This window comes from Balearica regulorum, chromosome 2 (genome assembly GCF_011004875.1).
Source record: "Balearica regulorum gibbericeps isolate bBalReg1 chromosome 2, bBalReg1.pri, whole genome shotgun sequence".
Classification (NCBI taxonomy): Eukaryota; Metazoa; Chordata; class Aves; order Gruiformes; family Gruidae; genus Balearica; species Balearica regulorum.
This window is the reverse complement of record NC_046185.1, coordinates 41,015,199-41,042,077: the sequence shown is the minus strand read 5'-3', so window position 1 is coordinate 41,042,077 and position 26,879 is coordinate 41,015,199. Positions and strand designations below refer to the sequence as shown.

The window sequence follows — 26,879 nt, the reverse complement described above, 5'->3', positions numbered from 1 at the left end:
TCTTTCCTCTACTGCTGCTGTTGCCAAATGGTCAAAACAACACAGAAACTCCTGGGTAATTCTGAAGCCACAAGGTAGTGAGACAGAAGAGGATAAGGGATGTCTCCTGAAGGTATTTCACGTTTTCACCTTGACTGTCATCTGTAATGTCAGTGAAGGTTATGCAACTGCAGGCACACGATGGGAGACCATTCATTTGAGATACTGAGCTCAAAATTCATAATTAATATCCACAATGGCCTTTTTGCAATTATCTAAGAATGACCACCTGTAACCCTTAAATAATCCAACAATTTTGGTAGATCAGACAGCTCCTGAAAAATTCTTAAAACACAGTTAAGAAAAATTTTCACATAAAGTAAAAACCTTACAAGCCATGACATATTAAAACCATGTAAAGCTTACCAAAAAATTCAATTAAATTAAAAATAAAATGTAAGTATTCACATACTTTTTTTTCAATTTATAATAAGCTCTTCAATTAAATGCAACTATTATACAATACAATTGTTCATGAGCTATAGAAAAATAATAACATTTTCCTAAAAATCCACAATTGTTTGATATCAACAAAATAGCAATTGCATGTGTAGAGCATGACTACAGTTTTAATGGGGTGCTGGTAGAAATAAAGAATTAAATTACTAAATTTAGTTCACTGTTTGCCCTTGGATGAAAAGTCTAAAATAATAAATATCTACAGGAAGATTGTCAAATCGTACTGAGAAAAAGACAATCCAAATCAGTTTCGTCAGCTGACACTTATTACACTTAAATTATTTGCTCTTATAAAATATTGTCTTCCTGCTTGACCTTCCTGGTGTGACTTCTAGGTGTTTGCTGTAGCTCTGAGACATGTCTTCAGATTCCCAAACCTCTTTTCACCAGTAAAAAATTAAGATCACTTTGTAAATAAACTATACGTAGGAGATCAATCCAATGCTTCAATAAATGCTGAGTTGTGCTTTGTGACCCTGAAGGACCCCGTAAAAGGATTACTGAAGACATGCCATAGATTGCAAGGAGAAAGTATAGATACGTAGAATTATTCAAAAAAGAAAGAAAATACACTTACTACAGTATGAATTTGTATGTAGTGCAGTGAAGTCCAGATCCAAAGCTTCGATCTTTGCAAAGCTGAAAATGTTGAAGACAAAATATTCAAGAAGATGCATCAAAGATGTTCTGGGCCATGGGGGCCACAGTTGGTTCCTGTGGACCTTCACAGTGCTGCCTTTCCTGGTGCAATTTCCCCCTGTTAAATCTTATCCTGTCATAATCATATCAGCAACTCTGCATCCCCGTTCAAAGACAGAATTACGAAAAAAAAACCACTTTGATAACCCAGTAAGCAGAATTATTAAGTGACATATATATGACTTACATCTGGACTTTATACTTAAGGTTACATTTCTAACCCATTCAATTGACACTGGTTTTGGTCAAAATACACACTTTTTTTAAATTTCCATGTCAAAATTTTGCATGGCAATATGGTAACAAGCCACAACCATCCATTCCTGAAGCACCTAAAGGGAAATCATATTTTCCTGGTGATCAGTCCTTAAGATTTGGATCTGTCTCTGACTTCAGTATTATTGTACTTGTGCCCGTTTTTATATATTTTGCTAGATTTGGTCCTTGGTATGTAACCTCAGGCAAGTATCTCAGCATCTCTATGAATCAGCATTTTGATGTAAAATGAGATTAAGAGTGATTTTCCATCTCTCAAGAGGCATGCAAGAATAGGCACTCCACACATAAAAAAGCTAAGTAGTATTAATATCAGTTAAAATGGTTAAAATTAAACACTGTCACAAGAGAAAATGAAGGTAAAACTTCCATTCTGTACTTATCTAATGCTGTTCTGCTGAATATGGAATATATTATTGGAATTAAAGTAAATAGCATCAGAAAGTTGAGAAAGAGACTGCACCATGAATTAGGATTATAAATTCTCCAGTAATGTTTTTTAGTTTTTCCCCTGTGACCACAAAATACTTTTGATACATAGTTAAACCACATTGCGCATTCCTCTGCTGCTGCCACAAAACTAAAAATTATTATAAATGCTTCAGTTCCAGTTCAGATGAGGTTAAAAAGAACAGAATTAGGTAAAGAAGTCTTTGTTTTGGGGAAGAAATAATAGAAGGCATACCGTGTCAATAAAAATATCCTGGTACTCTATTTGGCTGTACAAATTACAATCCTGTCCATTTAATCTCTTCTGACTCACTGTTGTCAATTACTCTGTATATATCAATCTTGACAAAACATGGTACCCCTTAACATTTTATTTCTTATCTGTTTTTTGAGTTTTAATTGTTGCTGCACTAGCTAGCATTTCTTCGTGTATTTGTGTTAAAGCATTAATATTTCAAATCATGAAATGACAGGACTCTGTTTCTGTCTTTTATAATTGGTGCAGTGTTATTTCCAAACAGTGCCTTTTATATGAAGCACTGTTTCATACAAACTGACAGCATGATCACTGTGATGCTGCAATATTAACTTATATTTTGGCAGGATGACATTTCCTGTAACATCCATACATTGTATTTATTTTGATTTTATTCCTAATCCAAGAAAAGTGCGGTGCTGTGCTCTTACCAGAGGAACAAATAAGGCATTTTATTGAAAGTATTCTTCCTAAAGATGTTATTTAAGAAATAATACACTAAAATTGCTCATTAACCCAAAGCATAAGCATTGGGCTTAGGAAGATAATTTATAAAATGGCTAGAATTTGCCTTTAAAAAAAATAACTATTGCAATAATTAGCATAATAGCATTATTTAAATGCAAACAGAGTAAAATTTACTACTACCTGTAATTATAGACAGCATTGGTTCTTTTAGCTGAAGCACACTAGTGGTAAGGTGATCATGCAGCTCAATATTGATGCTATTTTCTTTGCTGCAGTTGAATAAGTTTCTTAGCTGGTACTTGTACCAGATTTTCCTGTGCTGTTAATTCTGACAATGATATTTGGGAGTCTGATTGCCCTTGATTGTAGATACATTAAAAACTCCACAGCGTAATTATGACTATCACAGTCTACCTTGCCAAAATCAATGCAGATCATCTCCTTGAGTCCTTCTGTTGAGTATCCTCTGAGTATTAATAGAGGACTGTAAAGTAAGGCAAAAACCCATAGATTTTAGCTTTCCAGAGAAATTGCCTTTGCCTTAAATGAAGAGTTTATTATAAAAGTTTCACATGGACCTTACACATAGCTACATAGCATATTGATTTTAGGTTGTCTTGAGGGTCTTAGCAGCAATCATAAAATTAGCTTGACTAAGATAAATGTGACAGCATAATTATTTTTTTAGGCTAAGAGGCTACAATTCTGACAGCACACAACTTCCATTAGTGCCACCCAAACCAGGAGAATCTTGGAAATCAGACTGCTCAATAGGATGAATAGATGGAACTATATAAGAAAAAGCAGTCTCCGCCCTTTTAGCTTACAATTGGGGTTATAACATTCACAATTAAAGATGAAGCTCTCTTTAACTACCTGGGCTAACTGAAAAAAATGGAGCTATGCTTCCCAGCTCTTAACATCAAATCTTTACCAACTGTGGGTCAGTAAATGAGAAAAATCTCCACTCTTCTCTGATGCTTTGACCATTCATGGGTGGAGAACAAGTTTGAATTACAAAGATGAACTCTGACACTCAATATTTGCTATTAGCTATTTTGCAAATCTTGTATGATTCCACCATCATTATTTTCCCTTGTTTTTAAAGAAGTAGAGAAATAATTTGCTGAGACAGTATTTAGCTTAAAAAAATCAGTCCAAAACACAGCCAATGCTTATTTCCTCCAAACAGTGCATGGCTTGTATGTATCCGCTGAGACAGAAAGCGAGGTCCACCTTGTGCTGCAGCTTGCTTCCAGCCACCTACAACTGCAAATTCCCTAAAAAGAGATGTAAACACTCTAGTCCCACCGAGTGTTAACGCTCTCTAATAGCAGGTGCTGACAAAAGGGTCTCCACTTAAACGCTGCAGCGGATTACACCACCCATCTCATCATGAACAACTGTTGGAAAATATGCCTCAGACCCTAATAATTGTTCATTAAGCTGTCAGCTACTCCTCCTATGTAGCTATCAATTTTGTCTCTCTGCGGAAGAACTGAGAAGGGAAAAAGGGAGACAATGTTATAGGTAACAACAACAGGAAAAAGTGAAACTATATTATTGCTGAGCAAATAATTCACAACAAATTATTTACCTCACCCGCTTAACCTCAAATTCTGTTTGCGCAGTATCTGTAAGCCAACAGAACGTTTTTTTTCTCAATCAACTACCCTTGTTGCTCAAAATTAACCAACCACATTTTTGGCTACCTTTTGTTTAACTGCAGATCAAACACAGAAAGTCTTCTGCAATTATTCGCTGTTTAATAACCTCTATTTGGTCAATGTTAGCTAGTCATCACTTATTAAATAAATCACATGTCATTCTCTGTTTCCCTATTACACACAACCATATTTGGTGCAAATATTTGCATGTGGAAATTTTAAATTTGTTTTTTAATTACATTTGTGTCAGTGTTTTCTCATTAGCAAGAGAGCTAATGGAAAATCAATGCAGAAGAGTTTCAAGCATGGCTGGAGCAAATCTCATTTAAAATGTGGAGGAGAACTTGTGGAGCAAAGCTAGCAGTCTACTTCCACCTTCTATATTAGCCTGACTGATTTTTTTTTTTTTTTTTTAATATAGTAACAACCAACAAGCACCTTTAATTTGATGCACAATATATTTTAGACACACAGCTGCAAATGCCAGTCCATACTATTTATGAGAAAGAAAAAATAATGAACTTCATCCATCCATCCATGGAGGGGTACCAAGGAAATTAAGAAATCTAAGCATGATAGCAAAAACTCATGGGAGAGGACTCCCTGCCTAAAGAACATCGTACAACCGCAGTCCATTAACGGTATGAGACCTCTTTTTGTCTTGGAGTGCGATATGTTACATATATTTCAAACCTGTGAAACCAGTATGCTACCAGAGCTGGACTACAATCTGGAATCTAAGGCTGGATATAATAAGAGAGAAAGTTCTTCCCCTAGCAGCAAGCAGAAACTGGGAAGATCTTTATAGAAATTAAAAGGGATTTGAAATCAAGACACAACATGGCAACAATGGAAAAGTTTGTAAGACAGACAGATGGAAGAATGCCACAAGGCCTAATTAAGGTAAGCACTGGCAGGAAGATGAGCTGGTGAGCTACCTCATGCAGGAACACAGCCAGACGGGCTTGAACAAGGAGAGAGTCAAAATCAGGGTAATGGTGACCCCACATTGCTTTCTAATTCTGGTTGCTTTGGAAGAGGAAGATATCTGATCTCATACACAAACATGTGCACTCAAAATTATTGCCATCCTGTTAGGGGACTTGTCTACTGCATAGTGTACATTATTTATTAGGAATGATTTGTCTCTCTTTAGTAATTATTAAAAACCCAACATTTGTTACCAGAGGCTATACATTTGTCATATTTATATTTATTCATGCTTTACAGGGAAAATGCAATATCTTACACAGCATTTTAATCTTTGTCAGCAATGGTTATCACATAATCACTGACATTTCAAAAGTACCTAAAAAAAGACAAGTCAAATCAAAGATTTTACCTGTGTTATCCTTAAAAAAAAAAAAACAAACCAAAAACCAAACAACAAAAAAACCCACCACAGTTAAAATATATCATAGGTGATTTTTTTAATGGAATATCAAAAGCAAAATGTGTATAAGTCTGTCTTACAAGAGACTGAATTTTCCTAGAAATCAGATTGTTGGCATGAAGATGCCTGTGTGAAGAGGAGCAACTTGTTTTTTGCAGTATTGCCCACAGATCTGAGCAATCTCAGAAAGGTTTGCAAAATTTATTACCTAAAGATACTCAAAGGGTTGGAGATGCTTGAGGTGCTGAATCCCAGGGTAAGAATAGAGTTTTCTGGAAAAATCATTCTGGGTGACATGGAGTGACCTCATCTTACACAGACACTACATTTTGCATTCTGCTGAGAACTGACCATCAAGCCATGCTAAATGAAATAGTCATAATATTAGCAGAGCTGAATATCATACCAGTCCTGCTGATGCCTTCCACAGGTCAGCTCAAAACAAAGGCAAGTTGTGCAACCACAAGCATTTATTCTAAAGGTTCAGCCAAGCCACAGATGATTTTCCATGGATGATTCTATGAAATATCCTTTTTTATTTCCTTAGAACTTCATTACACTTGACACATTCTAGCTGATTGCCTTGCACAGAACATAAATTGACCTTTCTGCAATGCGAGAAGAAAACTCAAGGAAAAGAAAAGCATGTGGAAACATGGTGTAATTCACCCAGCAAAGCATCTGGAGTAGCTGAAAGTTTTATATGGTTCTGAAGAACAGGTATAACATAGACAAGGTGGATGTTGTCATCAGTTCCTTTCGCTGAAGTACTTCTGTCTCTATTTTTTGCCCTCCTTCATCTCTCCAACACAGGGTTTATGCAATGATTACTCAGCATTACAACTCAACCTGTCCGATGGTTAGTGGGAATATGCACACTGTGTGAGTGCTGTGAAACTTAGATTTACAGAGCTTGGTGAGTCAGCTGGCCCTCAGCTGGAGTCGCTGTTGGTTTAACATTATTTAGATGTATGCTTAGCAGCTTCTCCTAATGTTTCTCATAATGTATGTTTTAGCAGTTTCTCATCTGTTTCTCATAATGTGAACTAATGTGTCTGACTAAACTAATAAGGGAATGTGGAGGATGCTGAACACAATCTGCCAGCCCTCATTCTCCTCCCACACATCACCATCCTTTCATTCAGCTTCCTTTTAAGTACGGGGGAAAAAAAGATTTATAAGAATATTAAAAAAGCAATTAAGGAAATAATCAAAGAAATTAAAACATTAGAACGAATTAGTGTGGTCCTTGCTTATGCCTGATACCTGGTTATACATTTACTTAGACTCACCATCTTATGAAATTGCTACATTTAGTGACATCCATCCGCTATATCTTCCATTTATACTTTGTCTTCTCTGTCTCATAAGCTGAAATCAAATGCCTGTGCCCTGTGGGGAACACAGCTGGCACCAGGAGACTCTGCATGGCTAGAGAGATTTCCTCAAACAGCTCTAATCACACAAGTGGTCTGCACATTGCAAATCCTTTGGTTCGTGTTGTTTCTCCCCTGTCTGCCAGTCAAACACCATGCACATCTACTTTCCCACATCACTAAGCCACTACATGGAAAGAAAAGACTAAGCACTGGATTACGATACCTTCCTTTTGATTCCGTATTTTCTACTCAGATGTGTATCAGTGGTGGAGACTTGGAAATAGAACTTCATTTCTTTCTTAAAGAGATATGGTCTAAAACCAATTTTTACACTCTGCTTAAGCATTCCTGTTTCACTTGCTTGTGTTGCCTGTTCTTCCAACTTGTAAGGTGGTCAAATGGCATGTGATGGGGGGTTATTCAGTTGTGCGATTTTACTTAGTCTTCGGAGACCTCTTCCACTGGCTGACCAACAGCAGGAGACTGCCAAACCAACAGATGGGCTGAGCAGGTTGCCTAAGTCCAAATGTGATTGAACACGGTGAGTTTGAAACAATCTCATGCTTTGTAGAGTTCACATTTTGCTTAAGACTGAAAAAAAAAAAAAATCAGAAAATTAAAATGAGAGAAAAGGAAAAATGACACTGAAATAATTTGGAATGGGATAAAATAAAATTTGGATGCTGTGATGCTGTAGGGAGCAAAAGAGTAAAGAAAGGAAAGAAGAAAACTTCCACCAGGAATAAATATAATGATACCTGCACTCAGATCATCTAAGACTTTTGGTGGGTAACCCATACCTAATATATAATAGAAACATCCCTTTAGCTAAAGAAAAAAACAGAAAAAAAAAAAGGTCAATGGTCAATATTTTCCTTTTAGAAATTGAATCACCCCTGGGTTACTATTAAAACGGAAAAAAAATAGTGAATTTGCACCACCTGCCTCAAGCAGCAGCATGACAAAACTGGATGCTTACGCAGAGCTCTTCCAGCAGTGGTACCATGTGTCCATAGAAAGGCTTCCACTGACTTCAGAGGACATTGGATCAAGACCTTCCAAAATTTCCAGAAAGACCAAGTGCCTTTATTACACAAACTATGAAATGGTCAAGGGTACATATATCTAACCCTACTTGCTATGTGACAGCTAACAGCTTATTTATGTGGATTAAGACTCATTTAATGTCACAAGGTAGTGTGGGAGAGGTTTGTCCAGAGGTTGCTGCTGTAGCCACAGGACCATCAACATCAACATACTGAGTACTTGCTCAGAGCACCATGGTCTGGGCCAGCGATGACATGAATACATCTTCAGTGACATGATGTCTGTACCCAGGCCAGTTTAGAGTTACCTCAGCCATGGTCAAAAGCTGCAGTCATCTCTCTGGTCAAGGCAAAGGCTCAGAGGACCTGGAAATCAAGGGTATGACTAAGCAGAGGGATGATTAGGGATGGAGTTTCCTGACTCTCATACTGCTCTAAATGCCAAAACAGTCTTCCCTGAGTGGGTGTAGGTTTTAGGACTTTCTATATTCAGATTTACTGTTCACAGTTGGGTAAATAAAAGACTATGAAGTTTTCTCACATTTATTAGTAGACATAAAATTTCTATCTTTGGGGTTTTTTTAATGAGTATTTCTTGGTCTCTACATTGTTTTTCATCAGCTGTGATCTTTATTACTCTGGATCTGCTGATTAATTTTGATCAGATTCGCAGGACATATGGTTTATCTCCTGATGGGTTCATAGTAGCTGCTTGGATAGTTAAGATCAGTCACTCATGCAGTGTTCTAAATATTTTCCAGAATAAAAGTGTAGAAATTCCGTGCAAGAGGCTTCATTTGCAGTAATTTCAGCTAGAAATAGAAGAACCTCAAATCCTATCAGAAAGCATGCTCTTGCATTGTTTCCAGCTCAGTTTTGCAGACTTGAGGATTGGAAAAGTTTTGGATAAGCTCATCTGAATCAAACCAGAACTCTGAACCTTTTGAAGACAAAACTATAAAAACTAAATCAAAATAACAGAAGTGATAGAAAAAACGGGTTTTCTCTTCCTGCATTGGTTCACCCCTACCATTAGCAGCAAAGTTGCCTTAATTTCTGGAGCACAAGAAATACACAGCCAATAATGTATGCTGGCAAAGGTGAGTAGTATCTTTGAATCAGCATGCTATAGCCTTCACAGTTAGTATCATATAAGAATTTGTACCCCTCTATTCCTGCAGAGGTGTCCTTACCTCAGTGCTTGTGTGGCAAAGCTGGAGTTCACAAAGATTATGGGGTCTAGGAGACAGGAAAAGTACAGAGTCAATACAATCATTCCTTGGAATCTGTGTGCTGAAAAGATGTCTCCCTGGATTACATAGAGCCAACAACCAAATTATTTTTGGGTAAGATAAGAAAAGGCACTAGGGTTTGTGCTGGGGTTTTTTCACTTTTAAAGAGTTTGCTTTTTTGTTGCAAAAGCACTGAAAATTTTCCCTTAGGAAAGGTAAGAATGACTTCCTCACTCTATATAACATAGATTTTATATCTAAGTGGTCATCTGATGCTACTCTGTAGTGGTAGTAATACACTGTGGGCCCACAAAGTATATTATTGTGGCAAAATCGAAATAAATTTCTACCTTACTGAAGGAAACATTTTGACTTTTCAATACAGAATTTCTATTTTCAGAATGACCTTCTACTGAGACATTTTAAATTTCCACAGTCCCTCACAATTTGAATTAAAATAAATTTCTGAAATTATGACCTTCTGGTAGAAGGAAATTCTTTTTTTTTTTCTGTGAAAGGGAAAATCCTTAATCACCACAAGCCACCAAGCAGCTGCTGTTGCTCTGCTTAGCTTATCTTAGTTCAACAGCTCAAAAAACCATCTGCAGTTCCACTTCTTTCTTACACCAAAGTGAGCTGTGAAAGATCATCATAATGATGAATTTCCTGACCTGATACTTATCCTGCCTTTGTCACTGACCCCCATGTGGTACCCCCACTTCAACTTGCACTTAAAAGGGCTGTAGTCCTACAACAAGAAGTCTGTCAAGAGCTGTAGTACCAACAATTTGGCGCATATTTTGTGTTAGCTACCCTTGTAGTCAAATAGACCTTGTGTGAGCAATTATGTTTGCAGTCTTGCATAATACAGTTTTCCTTGTAATTGTCAGGTTATTAGCGCAGTGTTTTAATTTTGCTTTCTCCCAATTATTTGCACGTTTCTTAATTGGAAGTCATTAGCATATGTAAATACTCCATTTCCATGGCATTTTGCAGCACGAGCTCATTGTGTTGAATTAATTTGTTAGCTAAATAACCCTAAATGTTAAAAGAAAATCAGTGTGTACATACAGTGTATGAATATATATCCAAATATACAAGAAAATTGCATAGAATATCTTTTACATATTGTTTAAAATGAGTTAAATGAAGCCTGTCTACCTTCAATAGTTTATAAATATATTTACTCTATTACATAATTGATTATAGGAATCCTGTTCACACATACAAAGAATAATAACTAAATTGCTTGCTTTTCGACAGAATTAAATTACTTTCATATCATAACATAAACTATTGTTTGGCAGCCAAAGATGATACTTAACAAGTCAACATTTGCCAAAGGTTAACAGTTCCCACAGGTGCCTCCCATTCAGAAATGAGTGGAAAGCTACTGTAAAAATATTAAAATTTAATGAAAATCAGACTTTCTAAAGGAAACCACAACAGAAGGGTTTAGCCAATGTCTCTTAGAGCTGATTGATAGGTTAGTTTCATATCCTTTTAAGAGAATCTGTGATTCACTTTGACAATTCAAAGTAAAGAAAGAACAGCTATAATAGCCAGGCTTTTTAGTTGGACTTGTTGCTCATCATTAGCACTACATGCAGTAGACTTCCTGTTTACAGGGCACTTTACATTGACAGGCTGTTGTGTAGTGGTCCAGAGAAGTTAGGACTCACGAGCGCTCTGCTGGTGTGTGAACTTGACACGTGACAACCAAATGCAGCACTGAACTGATCTGCACAATGGGCATGCAAATATCAACTGAGATGCTTGAGAAATTCATTGGTTGATCATTGCATAAGGAAGTGCTTTAAGATCTAGAGTTGAAGAGTGTTCTGTAAATGCAAAGGATTAAGACTGTTACCAACATAGCATGGATCCTGGATGTCTACATATACAAATACTCCAGTAGATGAAGGAGAATGTGATAGCATCCTTACTTAAGTAAAACGGATTTCCATGAGATTCAACAAAAAGAAAAGAAAAGAAAATTCACTCTGTTACTATTTATCAATTTGCCTTTGTGAAAAACACTGCTTTCTGAGGGGGCTTTCCTCTAATCCTACCCTCAGAGATTGCTTAGCTGTTAACAATATTAGTGATCTAGAGGTAGTCCATCTGTAATTTGTAAACTTTGATGAAACTTAACTGCTTTTCATTGACCTTTTCATCCATCTAAATTTGTTTAGCTAGAATAGAAACCAACCACATCATTTTTTTTCTTGTAAAACAGTGGTGGTATGATTGCATTTACAGCTTGTGTAGCTCTCCACATACATTTCAAGGAGAGCAAGATAAGCTGTTGGGTCCTGCCACACATATCTCTAACATGCTGGGGAATGTTACCCACTAGTTTATTACAGGAACTTTTTCATTATATGCTTCCTGTAGGAAGTATTTCTATGCCATAGCTGTTTAAAGAGCAATGGTATTTAAAAGGTCTAGTTCATAAAACTTCTGCATATATTTTGCATTAACCTTTAAAGATATCCCCTACCCACCTCAGTTATTCATCCTTGATATATTTGCCATGCAGCCCAGCTGTTTGTCAGATCTAGTCAGACAAAAGCATTGCACAATCTTCCTAATAGATTCTAAGAAATTTAAAGCAATTCAAAAAGGGAAGAAAATACTCTTTCTGAATGATTTCCTAACAAAACTATCCAGCATCAGAATGGTGCTAGTTTGTGCCAGAAAATTCACAGCAATTTTTTTGTAATAAATAGAATAGGAAATTTGCCATACTGTGATATTTCAAGGTACTGGAATCGTCTACTCCCTATTTGCCAACTTTATAGCTACAAGGCATAGGAAAAAATATATATTTATTTATTTATTTATTTATCTGATTGATAGATTATTTATTTATTTATTTTTATACAGGTAAATAGCACATTATTCTATTTATTCTTGTGAAAGGGAATGAATCATTTCTACATATTTTAAAATTTGTTTCTTTTGCTACTTCACCAGGCTATTTTTTAGTTTTTATGCTTTTTAACTTACGCATTTCCCTCTTGTACATTCAACTGTCTTAATTTAGAGAAGATGAAGTTTTCAAAGCTTCTTCAAAGCTTTTTATTCTTGACCTTCCCTCCTCTGTAGTGCCCCTTCCTAATCTAACCAGTATCAAGACTTGACTACCAGTTCTGTAGTCCTCTGCTAATGAATTACTGCTTTATTTCTCTCCCAAATTATGTCTCTGGTCACTCACTTGAGCCTCTTTGGCTATCTCCTCAGGCTTTCAACCTGAATATCCCAACACTATCTCAAACAGACCATATTAAAATGAAATTTCTTGCCTTGCTTCACCAAAACCTAGACTGCCCTTTCCCTTTTCTCCTATTTCGAATACGTTTATGATCTTGTGTCGTGGTTTTACCCCAGCCAGCAGCTGAGTACCACGCAGCCACTTGTTCACTCCCCCCCCATCAGGATGGGGAAGAGAGTTGGAAGAGTTAAAGTGAGAAAACTCGTGGGTTGAGATAAAGACAGTTTAATAGGTAAAGCAAAAGCCGCGCGCACAAGCAAAGCAAAACAAGGAATTCATTCACCACTTCCCATGGGCAGGCAGGTGTTCAGCCATCCCCAGGAAAGCGGGGCTCCATCACGCGTAATGGTTACTTGGGAAGACAAACGCCATTGCTCCGAACGCCGCTGCCCCCCCTCTCTCTTCCCCCAAGCTCCTTATAAACTGAGCATGACGTCATATAGTATGGAATACCCCTTTGGTCAGTTTGGGTCACCTGTCCTGTCTGTGTCTCCTCCCAACTTCTTGTCCACCCCCAGCCATCCCGCTGGCAGGGCAGTGCAAGAAGCAGAAAAGGCCTTAGCCCCGTGTAAACACTGCTCAACAACAAGTCCATAGAACAAAAACATCTCTATATTATCAATGCTGTCTCCAGCACAAATCCGAAACATATCCCCACACTAGCTACTATGAAGAAAATCAGTCCTCTCAGCTGAAACCAGGACATCTTGCTACTCATTCTGCTTCATAAATAGTTTTATGCTTGAAACTTCTGTTTTAATGCTTAGTTTTAAGCCTCACTTCTTCTTCTTGTATCCGGTATCTCAAAAATCTCTCTTCTTCTCTCTTTACCTGGATATGGAGTTGGAGTCTTTGTCCAGAATTTGCATTAATCAAGATAAGAAAACACTGGTCTCTTTTTCTCTGGCTTGTACTCTGCATTCTGCATAAGAAAGGTTTTCTTACCTTTCTCAAGGTAAGGAAAGGCTTCTTAAGGCATCTACACCACAGGACAGCTTCTCTGTCCCTTCTACTTCCCTCTGCTGGATGTCTGAACCATGAAATGACCCCTCTATCTCGTTGACATTTCTCCTTTTCATTTGTCCAGTGAAACCCACTCGATCCCTCCTTCACATTAACTTCTTGCCTTTTCATTTTTGCCATGTTCATCTACACCAGAGGTGTCACCAAGGCCAGAAAGGCCCATCCCCCATATCATGACCACCTCCACAAGGAAGAAAAGGCGGGTTATAGTTGTAGGTGACGCCCTTCTGAGGGGAACAGAGGGTCCAATATGTCAGACAGACCCTCATCTTAGGGAAGTCTGCTGTCTCCCTGGCGCCTGGGTTAAGGACATTACGAGGAAACTTCATAGCCTGGTACGGCCCTCAGACTATTTACCTGTTACTGCTCTTCTGTGTGGGTGGCAATGAAGCCACAATGTCCAAAAGCAATCAAAAGAGACTTCAGAGCCTTGGGATGATTGGCGAGGGAATCTGGTGCACAGGTTATTTTTTCCTATCTCCTTCTAGTTGTGGGCAGCTGGAGGAGGAACAGACAGACACAGCCTATTAATATATGTCTCCGTGGCTGGTATCGCCGCCACAATTTCGGGGTTTTCGATAATGGGATGGCCTACACAACACCAGGCTTGCTGGCATCAGATGGGATTCACCTTTCTCAAAGGGGGAAGAGGGTCTTTGCTCAGCGCTCATTGACAGAACTTTAAACTAGGCTTGAAGGGGGAGGGGGATAATATCAGGCTTGCCTGCGACAAGCTGTGGAATGACATGCCAAGGTCAGAGGTACAGGGCAAGGGCCTTCAGCCTGTTGCTCAGAGACGTGCTGGATACACTGCAGCACATTTGAAGTCTTATGGACATGAGTCAGGGGCTCCTGAGGTAATAGGAGTCAACAGGGAAACACTGGTGAAGTACATAAAAGGAATTCCAGCCACTCCAGCCAGTAAGTCAGCTTCACTTGGGGCCCAACATGCAAAAGCATGTAGCATGGGCAATAAACAAGAAGAGTTAGAGATATGCGCACGCCTGCAGGGCTATGATCTCATTGGCATCACAGAGATGTGGTGGGATGGCTCCTATGACTGGTGTGTTGCAATGGAAGGATGCAGGCTCTTTAGGAGGGACAGGCAGGGGACATGAGGAGAGGGTGTCGCCCTCTATGTCAATGACCACCTGGAGTGCATGGAGTGCTGCCTGGGGATGGATGAGGAGCTGACTAGAGCTTATGAATCAGGATTAAAGGGAAGGCAGAGACAGTGGACATTATAGTGGAGGTCTGCTACAGGCCACTCAACCAGGAAGGCTAAGAGGATGAGGCCCTCTAGAGGGGCAAATAGGAGCAGGCTCACGTTCACAAGACCTGGTCCTCATGGGGGATTTAAACCACCTCGATATCTGCTGGAGGGACAACACAGGAGAGCATAAGCAATTCAGGAAGTTCCTGGAATGCATTGATGATAACTTCCTTCTCCGAGTGACAGAGGAGCCAACGAGGAGAGGTGCCATGCTGGACCTTGTTCTCACCAACAAGGAGGGGCTGGTAGGGAATGTGAAGTTCAAGGGCAGCCTTGGCTTCAGTGACCCTGAGACGGTGGAGTTCAAGAACCTCAGGGCAGCAAGGAGGGCACACAGCAAGCTCACTACCCTGGATTCAAGAGAACAGGCTTTGGCCTCTTCAAGAACCTGCTTGGTAGAGTACCATGGGATAAAGCGCTGGAGGGAAGAGAGGCCTAAGAAAGCTGGTTAGTATTCAAGAATCACCTCCTCCAAGCTCAGGAGCCATGCATCCCAACAAAGAAGAAGTCAGACAAAAACACCAGGAGGCTTGCATGGATGAACAAGGAGGTTCTGTACAAATTCAAACACAAAAAGGAAGCCTACAAAGGGTGGAAGCAAGGACAGGTAGCCTGGGAGACATACAGAGAAATCAGATTAGGGAAGTTAAAGCCTGGATAGAATTCAATCTGGCCAGGGACCTCAAGGGCAACAGGAAAAGCTTCTATAGGTACATCAGTGACAAAAGGAAGACTAGGCAAAATGTGGCCCCCCCCTCCGGATGGAAACAGGAGACCCAGTTATCCAGGATACAGAGAAGGCTGAGGTACTCAATCACTTTTTTACCTCAGTCTTCACCAGCAAGTGCTCTAGCCACACTGCCCAAGTCTCAGAAGGCAAAGGCAGGGACTGAGAGAGTGAAGAACCATCCACCTTAGAAGATCGGATTCAAGACCATCTAAGGAACTTTACAGTGCACAAGTCCATGGGACCTGATCAGTTGCATCCCTGGGTCCTAAGGGAACTGGGAGTTGCTAAGCCACTCTCGATCATATTTGAGAATTTGTGGCAGTCCAGTGAAGTTCCCACTGACTGGAAAAGGGGAAACATAATCCCATTTTTAAAAAGGGAAAAAAGGAAGACCCAGAGAACTACAGGCCGGTCAGTCTCACCTCTGTGCCTAGCAAGATCATGGAGCAGATCTTCCTGGAAACTATGCTCAAGCACTTGGAAAATAAGGAGATGATTGGTGACAGCCAACATGGCTTCACTAAGGGCAAATCATGCCTGACAAATTTGGTGGCCTTCTATGATGGGGTTACAGCATTGGTGGATAAGGGAAGAGCAACTGACGTCACCTACCTGGACTTGTGCAAAGCATTTCACACTGTCCCACACAACATCCTTGTCTCTAAATTGGAGAGAGATTTGACGGATGGAGTACTCGGTGGGTAAGGAATTGGCTGAATGGTCACGCTCACAGAGTTGTGGTCAGTGGCTTGATATCCAAGTAGAGATCAGTGATAAGTGGTGTTCCTCAGGGGTCGGTATTGTAACCGGCGGTGATTAACATCTTTGTCAGCGACATGGACAGTGGAATTGAGTGCACCCTCAGCAAGTTTGCTGATGATACCAAGCTGTGTGGTGTGGTCAACACGCTGGAGGAAAGGGATGCCATCCAGAGGGACTTTGACAGGCTTCAGAGGTGGGCCTGTGTGAACATCATGAAGTTCAACAAGGCCAAGTGCAAGGTCCTGCACATGGGTCGGCACAATCCCAAGCACAACTACAGGCTGGGTGGAGAATGGATTGAGAGCAGCCCTGAGGAGAAGGACTTGGGGGTGTTGGTTGATGAAATCTCCACGTGTCTCAGCAGTGTGTGCTTGCCACCCAGGAAACAAACCGTATCCTGGGCTGCATCAAAAGAAGCGTGGCCAGCAGGCTGAGTGAGGTGATTCTGCCCCTCTACTCTGGTCAGCCAACATGGCTTCACTAAGGGCAAATCATGCCTGACAAATTTGGTGGCCTTCTATGATGGGGTTACAGCATTGGTGGATAAGGGAAGAGCAACTGACGTCACCTACCTGGACTTGGAGTATTGCATCAAGCTCTGGGGTCCCCAACATAAGACAGACATGGACTTGTTGGAGCGAGTCCAAAAGAGGGCCATGAAGATGATCAGAGGGCTGGAGCACCTCTCCTATGAAGACAGGTGGAGAGAGTTGGGGTTGTTCAGCCTGGAGAAGAGAAGGCTCCAGGGAGACCTTATAGCAGCCTTCCAGTACCTGAAGGGAGCCTACAAGAATGCTGGAGAGGGGCTGTTTACTAGGGCATATAGTGATAGGAAAAGGGGTGATGAGTTTAAACTGAAAGAAGATAGATTTAGATTAGGTATTGGGAAAAAATTCTTTACTGTGAGGGTGGTGAAATACTGGAACAGGCTGCCCATTGAGATTGTGGATGCCCCATCCCTGGCTGTGTTCAAGGCCAGGCTGGATGGGGCTTTGGACAACGTGGTCTAGTAGAGGGTGTCCCTGCCCATGGCAGGGGAGTTGGAAGTAGATGATCTTTGAGGTCCCTTCCAACCCACACAATTCTGTGATTCTATGATAAAATCCATTCCTGCACAGGTTGCGTAGCCTCACTTCTCATTCTTCCCACCTGTTGTAAAAGTGTTCCAAAGCAGGGGAACACGCATTCTTATCTTGGCTTTCAGGATGGGCCTGATTTGCACTTTTCAATTCGTGTCAAAAGTTTTTGGAAAGAGTTGACATACTGTATGTCTTTAAAAGCATTTAAAACATTATTATTGCTTGACAAACCATTATTATTTATCTTTCATTTTGGAAGTGTATAAATAACATAATGTAGTTTAAAATGATGGGTATAGTATTGAATATGTAGTAGTAATATTTTAAAATTAGAAGATAAATAAGGCTTCTCATTATCATCTAGATAAGTCAGAAAATAGGAATCACACTATGACATTTCTTTCTTGGAAAGAAAAAGGTTAATTTTTAGTTGTTAACAGCATCAGCTTTCACTTAAACAATGCTCTTCAAAATCTATAGAACTACTTCCTCTAGGGGAGTTTTCTTTTTATTCCTGGATACAGTTGCATTTTGAACATGATTTTTCTTGCATCTGCTAGCCATCTTTCCCTTGATCATTGCAAAAGTGTGACCTTGATCAAAATGTGGAGATTGGGCAATTGTTCCAGGAATGTGTAGTTTGAACAGTTAATATTATATTCATCTCTGTAAAAAATCCCAAATCTTTCACACAAGTGAGGTTGCATAAGCCAAGAAATACATATCCCACTACTTTCACTTTTATGATTTTGGAAACCATTAAATAGCAAAGAAAGAAAAAAAAGAGCATTTGAAATGCAGCCAAGCAGTCAAGAAAAGAGGACTCTGTGTCTTTAAGCTGGGGAGAAAAATAAAACCCAATCATTCCAAATGTATTGCTTTAGTCATCTGGTTTCATTCTATTAATGACCTTTAACATCTGCAAAAATATTGTGAGAAGCTAATTTTGTTTGTACTGAGGTGGTGCAGAACAGTTTCTGGCTGTCAGTCTAGGATGTGCTATAAAATAAAATTGTCTTTCTGGGAGTCTGACAAAAACCTACTGTACAGAATCAGTTTATTTACAACAGCATGAAATGAAAAGAAAACAGAATTTTACAGCACACCAACATTCAAAAAATGAATAGTACTTACACATTTATATATATTTTAGTAATAAGTTTTCAAGATAGCCACTGAGATTAAGGGATCTATTTTGTATTTTGTGGTATTCCACAAATATTTTAACCAGTTCAAAATATTTCTCTGCAAATGTTCTTCTCTAGAATTGTAATAACCCATTACCCTGATTTTAAACAGAGCCCTCCTTAAAAACCAGAGAGTTAGCTCAGGCACAATAGGCCTTTAATTAAACAGAAAACCTTGCAGAGAAAAAAAAAGTCTCCTGTCTTTGTAACACGGTCATAAAAAAAGTGCAGCCTGGTAGAAGGGGAGTGGTGTGAAGCTGTTCCAGCAGACGGAGGACATTCACCTCCTCTACCTCCTTCCAGTCCAGATAAGATTCAGGGAGGAGGCTGAGGAGGGCTTGTAGAAAAACAAAAAATAAGTTCGTATCATAGTCTACCCAAAGAGGGCAAATTGCCACAGGTACCACCAGAGATGAGGGCTGTAGCTTTGTTGGTGCCTACCCCCCGCATAAGCAAGCTGCACTGCCCAGCCCATGGTGCTGCCTTGTAGCTCCATGCGGTGAGGACTGGGGGCTCCCAGCCAGGCTCCGCTCCTGGCCCCTTCAGGTCTGCTGAAAGAGAAGTGTGAAACTTTGTTGAGTGCAGAAAACCACATTTTAGCTGGCCTGGAAGTGAAATGCAGACTGATCCCAGAGGGAAAATCCTTCCATCCATTGGGGGAAAAAAAACCCCACCAAACCCAAAAACAAACCAAAAAACCAACAACAAAAAACAACAACAAAAAAACCCCAGAACTTGGGCTGGTGACTTCAAGGTGAAAAGCATTGTATCCCATTAGCAGTCTCTAGGTCTACCCCACATAAAGCATTTTATCTGAGCTAATATGATAAAACCAGTATTTCTATTTGTAGGGAAAGGAAGTTCATTAAGACACTTAGATCACTATAGAAATCTTTTTTGTTACAGTTTAAAGATGACCATAAAGTGACATCTTGATCCCTTATTTTCTGTAGAGTTGACTACAGTCTGAGGACATCTATGAACAATATGTATCCCCTTTGCCTCTAGACTGACCCAGTTCTATTCATATTTCTTAAGTTATCCAGAAGAAAATAATACATTTTAGTATTTAATACTCTGCTTAATCTCTGAATCCAGAAGATTATTTTCTTCTGGATTCAGAGATTAAGCAGAGTATTAAATACTAAAAAAGGCAAACAGGCATAGTAAATTACATGGCTTGGTAAACTGTGATGACTTAGAGTCGGGTACAACCAGGAACAGCACTATGCAAGGTCTGTTTATCAGCTGAGTTATATTCATCATCTGAGTTCCATGCAAAATATGAAGGTAAGAATAAGTTATGTGTTTCTCAGTTCATAATGTGGGGACTCATGCCTAGGACCGTGGAGATGCTTCCTCTACACATGACTTTACTGAAACTTATACCGGAATCCTGAGCAGAGCTGTGTTGTCCGTAAGTTTTAAAGAACACTGAAAAACTTGGTGAGGAAGCAGAAAATAGCTATTAAAATAATTTGATATCTAAAGAAATTGTCTTGTGGTCAATGTTTTAAAAAGTCAGATTTAAAAAAATACTGAAAATGTTGTGGTCGCCTAATTATCATAGAATCATAGAATCATAGAATGGTTTGGGTTGGAAGGGACCTTAAAGATCACCTAGTTCCAACCCCCATCATCTAGTTCCAATCCCCAAATTATGGTATGTTATGTGTTTTCTGGGGAAGAAAGCAGTGAGCATGAACTTCTTAATACAGAGAGAAAGGATTAGCAAGAACTAACGGCTAAAATTTCCTGACAAAGAAATTCATATTGGAAATTTTGTCAAAATGTGCTGTATATAGATGCCTGGAACAAGAGAAATCGTAGCTTCTCCATTTTTTATGTCATCTACTCATTATCATAGAACTCTGATAATGCTATTTTTGAACTATTCTTGTAAATAACTTCACCAAAACCATTCATATGTGGATTATCTATTTATGACTATATTCTGCAGCTTCATATGGCTTGTATATGATATTATTCTTTGGGGGGGGGGGGGGGGGGAGGGGAATAAGTATGGTTTCCTGTAAAGCATAAAGGGCAGCTTCTATGCAATACTACTTGAGGCATCTTATTTTTGACCTTCCTAGATCAAAATGTCATTACTCTTTGGTGTAGCAAAATACTTTGACACATTAACACTTTGAATAAAAATGGAAGATAAGCCCCTTGTCTACTAATTAGAGAAGCAGATGCTTTCAATATCCTTGTGTTAGCCTGGCATCATTTTTCTAGGATATTGAAAATAGCGGCTCCTCTAATTAGTACACAGAGCTGATTATGTAAATTGCATGCATCCCATCTTGTTCAAAACAAGTTGTATGGACACATATAATCAACAACTTCAGGGAAAATCATACTGATCCAAAAGGATAGATGGCTAGCACATAGAATCTAACACATACTTTTCCTATCCAAAGCAACAAAAGCACAAAACACTGTTACATAAAAATGTTTACAAAAATCATCAGAAGTTAAAGATGGAAACATGGAGTTAAACAAGGCAAACAGAAATGTTCCTGATGCAGACCAAAGACTGCAGTGAAAAGATGTATGGTAAATAAAGGGCCTAAGATTGGAAATTTATGGACTGAAATTGTTATATCAGAAATTAAGCATAATTAGTGGGCACAATAAAGACACAGTAGCATATTCTACTGATTGCCTTTTTGAGTAGTCCTTGATTTGTCAATAATATCTAGGGAATGGGTGAAGTAAGAAGTGAAGTCTAGCATCCTTCTCAGAGATGCTAAACTCCACTATGACATCACGAGGCCTCTGTCATACTGTTTTACATAGTAAGTCTGTCCATACTGAGCTACAGAGAACAATTCAGATAGCATCAGCACCAATCTTGGTATCTTCCGTCCTGAAGAACCTCCACAACTCAGAAATGGGTTCTCAGTTTTTTTCTTTTGGCTACTGTTTATCATAAGTCTGACTTAGCCTGTTATTGACTGTTGGCAACATGCATAAATCTATGAAAAAAAAGAAATTGTAATAACGAAGTTTTTAAATAGCCTCATGTTGGTATGGATTTTGCCAGCAGAAACTGTGCTATTCTGGGTATATTTTCAGGAGGCAAGACTGAAAAGTTGGACTATGAACCAGAAGCTGATGTTTTTCTTTACATTATTGGCTATTCTCTTCTACTCATTTTGCATTTGTTGTTCTCACTTTGCCTTCAGGACTCTAACATCAATAAAGTAGACAAACCTTGAATGTATTTCTTTTTTTTCCATAAACCATCTGAAATCCTGTCAATCAAAGGATTTTCCTTCAAAAATTCTCTGCTGTTGATGGGAATGGGAATAAGGAATGTTATTAAAATAAAAGACTAAATTACTATGCTATATTACAAATGCTTTGTCTCTTGTTCCTTGTTTCATCTAATATTTAATTTTGCCTAAAATACTTGTAATGGTAATTATATGTCATGGGACTAAACAGGTCAAGTCCTCTGTAATTAAAATTTGAACCTTATTTGATTATTTAGTGTTGGTCCTGTTAACATCTTTGAGGCCTATTTATCCCATCAAAATCAGTATAATAAAACATTGTAAGTACAACACAGAAATCTCATCTTTTTCCTGTATGTTTCAAAGCTTGATCTTTGCTCTTTCCATCTTGCTTTAGCACAGTAGATGTACTTCTGTTTATGAAACTTTTATAGCTGCCAAAAATTTTTTTTTCCAGAAATTATTTTCCAGTTTAAAAGCATGCTTTTTATTTTATAGCATTCTAGTCCAGTATTGTTTCCTGAATCTCATTACATTATCTGAGCAATTAGGAAGAAAATGTTCTATAGTTTCTGCCAGACTGCCAAATATGTACTGGCTTTGCACATGTTCTCAGCAGTTATCTCCAGTAGTTTCCTTTTTGAAGATTCCTTCACAGACTTCTTGACAGAGCTCCCAGGACTTCAAAAAACATGTTAATGAGTCAGTGTGTAGGCTGAGGAAGACACTACTTCATGTAACCTCGCTGGTGGTTTTGGCAGCTCAGATCCATCCAGTTTCAGACAATCATACTGAAACACTATATGATGGGAGAGAACTGGCTGCAAAAGATAACCCAGAGACAAAGGTTGGTGGGGTTGTCTTTTTAGTCATTTCCTTTGCTTTGGAAGCAGCACTCCTACAGTAGCCTGTTTAACGCACAGATGCTGGTTGCATGCCTATCAAAAAGCAAAGCTGGTAATTGTGTTGAACTTTCTCACTTCTCTAAGTGCTAAATGAAGACTATTGTTTACATAAATTATGCATCACCTGCTTCAGTAATATTAGATATTAGGTCAAAAATAAACAGATAAAAAAAGGATGAAGGAAGGCATTCTCAATATAAACAAATAACCAGATGGGATCAAATATCACATCATCTGAATGCTTAAGGAAGCAAATCTTTTGAAAATAGTTTTTTTGTCGTCAAAATAGTGATCTAAACCCATGCTCATAGTCATTAATGTAGCTTCATTGGCTTAGCCAATTATTAGTCGCATCTCCAGTGTGTACTGGTGTTGAATGTGATCACATTTTTAATAAAGAGGTAGGCTGAATGATGAGGCTGAAATCTGAACTACTATTCCTTTGGGACATGTCATCTCATCTTTCTAGGCATATCTCCAGAGAGGCAGCATGAAATGTATAAACATCTATTATCAATCAAAAATGCTTGCCATATGGCCCGTTATGTTCCTGTCCTTAACACTGTCACTTAGTATCATGCCAAAATTTCTGGCTGTTCAACCAGGCTGCTCTGATGCTCTGTAGGCAGAGATGTTTTTCCCTTTGTACCAGTCATCTTCACCTGTTGCCTCTGAGAAGATCCCACAGCAGTAGCAATCAAGGAGCTGCTGGCTGCCGGCCTGGCACAGTGTGCAACCCCTGCACAGGGCTTCCCTTCCTCTTGGGTCTTGGTTGCGAGAACATGCCCATCCCTCTCACTCTGAGGAGCCACTGTCACCATGACAAATCCCCAAATGCACTTATCCATTGTGTCCATCCACAGAACGTAAAGAGGAAATCATCCAGAATACTGACACAGTATTTCGTTCCAGCTTTCATTTCACTTGCATTGGGGGAAAAGAGAAATTCTCCCTTGCTTTCTCCGAAAATGGGGGCTGGTTCAAGGGATTGACCAGGAAAAGTAGACCAATTTTTAATAAATAAATAAATAAATAAATAAATAAATAAATAAATAAATAAATAAGAAAGTGTTCTAGCTTTCTCTGTGAAAAGGGAAGCATGAGGTTCTTCAGAGGGTTGAGAAAAGAAAAAGAGAAACATGCATTAGGGTTAAATAAACTAACTTGTGATCTGTGCTGGCACTTTAGCTCTCTTGTTTAGAGACAACTTTTCATTAAAGCTGCAGTCAGTAGTGTGGGTAAAGCCATAGCGCCTGTATAGCAGTGTATATGGAGGGGAAAAAATGGAGGATGGTAGGTCCTTACCCATCTTTAATGGGGATTGAAAGGACACTTAGTCATTATTTGTACATATACTTTTTTATTAGTCCAGAAATAAAAGGTTTATGCATGGTCCTGAAAAAACCTCACATTTTTTCTCCTTTTATTGCATAATCTGCTCCATTGGTGGGGTTTATACCCTCCTCAGAGTCACTGGGAGTGGGTCCCTGACAGAGACAGAATACAGGATGGAAGTACTTAACCTATCTATTCAGGTTTTGCAAATGCTCACTGGAGCAACTCTCCCAACCACCCATGGCTAAACCAGTTGCCAGCTTTAAGAAGAGGAGGCAATTTTGCCACAGATTCAGATGGAAGTGACCACTGGGTTGTCTTTGCTTTCCTCTGTAGTGGGTGCTCCTCGGATCCTTGGGGAAATTTTACTAAAGTAAAATGTTCTTGTGTGGGCATGGTGTCCCTTGTTCTGTTCTGCATTCTTCCTGAGGCATAAGAAAAGTTCAAGTTTCAGTCTCAAATTTGTTACAGAGTGGTGGTAAAATGGTTTGTAACTATTCCTATGGATCCTTTTCAACAATATATTTACTGCTCACTCACGTGATACAGAATCTACATCCAACATCTCCCACAGTTTCTCTCAAGCTAACAGATCAAACAATCCTGATTTCTTGAGAAAGCATGAAAGTGCAATCAGTGTGGTATGACCTTTTGGGGGGAAAAAAGTAGCACTTTGATATGCAGATATGAAGTCCACGTTGTTAGTAACATTTTAGATATATTAATGGTTTTATAAGGAAAGCCTTTGCTTTCAGTCTGGTACAGAAACTAACATTTTCAGGAAGATCCAGTAAGAGTTGGAGAGTTCATTCTTTTTCGTTCTGGGCAGTCACCCAATTATTCAGGCCAAACCAAAAGAACTTGCTACACTTACAGGAAAACCTCTCTGGGAAACCTGGTGTTTAGATGTCAGTTGCGAAGGGTTTTCCACCTTCCTCCAGAGCAGCTTATATGGAGTGGAGACATTCAAGATAAGTGGACAAATGAAATGGACCAGCTCCATAATGCCAATGATTTTTATACTAAAAACTGGTAGTTAAGTGGGAAAAAAACCTACTAAAACCTGTCACAAAACTTGAATTTTATACCCTTTATCAACTGCCAAAGGTGAAAGGTGGGAAGGAGATGAAAATTTTCCTCAACAGTCTGAGAACAGCTGAGCCTGCCCACACGACCTCTGTAGCCCTCTGTAACCTTTCACAGATGAGCTCTTTCTTCCAGTCCCACTTCCACCCTGTAGAGAATATCACTTTAAATCCACTTAGCTCAGTACAAGCCTCGTACAATTTCAGCTACAATTCCTTTAAAACTCCAAAGAAGCACATAGAGAGATTTCACTTGTAGCTATGTGATCTCATGTGACTTGCTATGATCTTTCATTGGAATAGGATGCTAGAGGTGGTGAACCATGATGCAGGATGGTAATTCTGCCCATCAAGGCTAAGAAATCGTGGCCACTGTTACAACACCCAAATAAACCACTGGCATTATTTACTATCGGAAAAGAACTAGAAACATACAAAGGCAAATTTATAACAAATGTTGAGATGTATCAAAGAATTCATTGATCCTTTTCACTGTTAAATTATCCGAAAGGTATGAAAAAAATAGCTAGGGCCTGTAATTAGTCAGAGCACCTGTCACAGCAGCTGGAGCGGCACACAAAATGGATGAGTGAAAGCATCCTCCTGCTGCATGGTATTGGGAAAGGGAAAACTAGTAAGTTTTAACTAAAGGGACATGTGAAGAGCAGGATAGGATGGGCAGAGAGATTTTTCACGTCCTATTGATAATGTATGCCATAGGAAGGATTTGTATGTAGATTCATTTAAATCTATATCTACCTTATCAGTATGGCTCCTAAAGGTCCAATCCAAGCTGTTTATAAATCAATGGAGAACTGCCACAGACTTCATAGATATGAGGTCCAACTCTGAGGGCCATAAAGAAATCCATAGCAACATTTGTCTGATAAAAAAGAGGAAACACTTGGGAGACACTTGGTAATTGCTGGTACTTAGCTCAAACAGAAAAGTAGGGTCTGAGCTGAGGAATACTTTGATCCCTGATCCTAAGGATCAAACACTTGTACAGTTAGTTACTGCTGTTTTCCAGGAGCTGACCTCTGTCCTGTTTGAATAGAGTGTAACATTATGATAATATTTTCATAAAGCTTCTTCCCATTCTTCCTACCCATATTTTTTTAAATAAAGTTTCTTCTATCTTTCCTACACTGAAAGAAAACAAAAAGTCACTTATTGTAATTCTCACTTTAGCATGTGTGCATTGTTTCCAACAGGTAGCTGAGTGTTCAACATTATAACGTTGATAGTTTCTGACTTTTTAATTGTCTATGATATTAATTTTAAGTGTAATGCTTTGATGATGAATATTTTTATATAAAAAGTCATGCTGCTTCATTAGAGAGAGGAAAGAAAGAGCTATCTTATAAAAATCTAGTCCTTAACACACTTTCATAAAAACTTTGTTCAATTCCCAGTAGCAAACCAGGGAAAGGAGGGATTTGAGGGATGTCTATTGGACATTTCCTCCTTCTGTGCGTTCTTCAACAGTAAAGACACCTTTCCTGTCATCAGCATGATTAGCATAGCTCTGAGTGACAGAAATGTAGTGGATTTTATAGCCAGCAATATTGGTGCCTATGGACTTGAGGCAGCTCCTCAAGGCTTCTGAGGATC

At 39.0% G+C, this 26,879-nt stretch overlaps 1 long non-coding RNA gene across 1 annotated transcript in view; it reads left to right on the top strand.

The window, feature by feature from the left end:
• The window catches only part of LOC142600364 (uncharacterized), a 92,719-nt gene that overhangs the window by 51,221 nt on the left and 14,619 nt on the right, over positions 1-26,879 (top strand). The window contains exon 2 of the long non-coding RNA XR_012833815.1: positions 7,529-7,627. This is a non-coding gene — a long non-coding RNA (uncharacterized LOC142600364). The remainder of the gene's footprint in view (positions 1-7,528; positions 7,628-26,879) is intronic.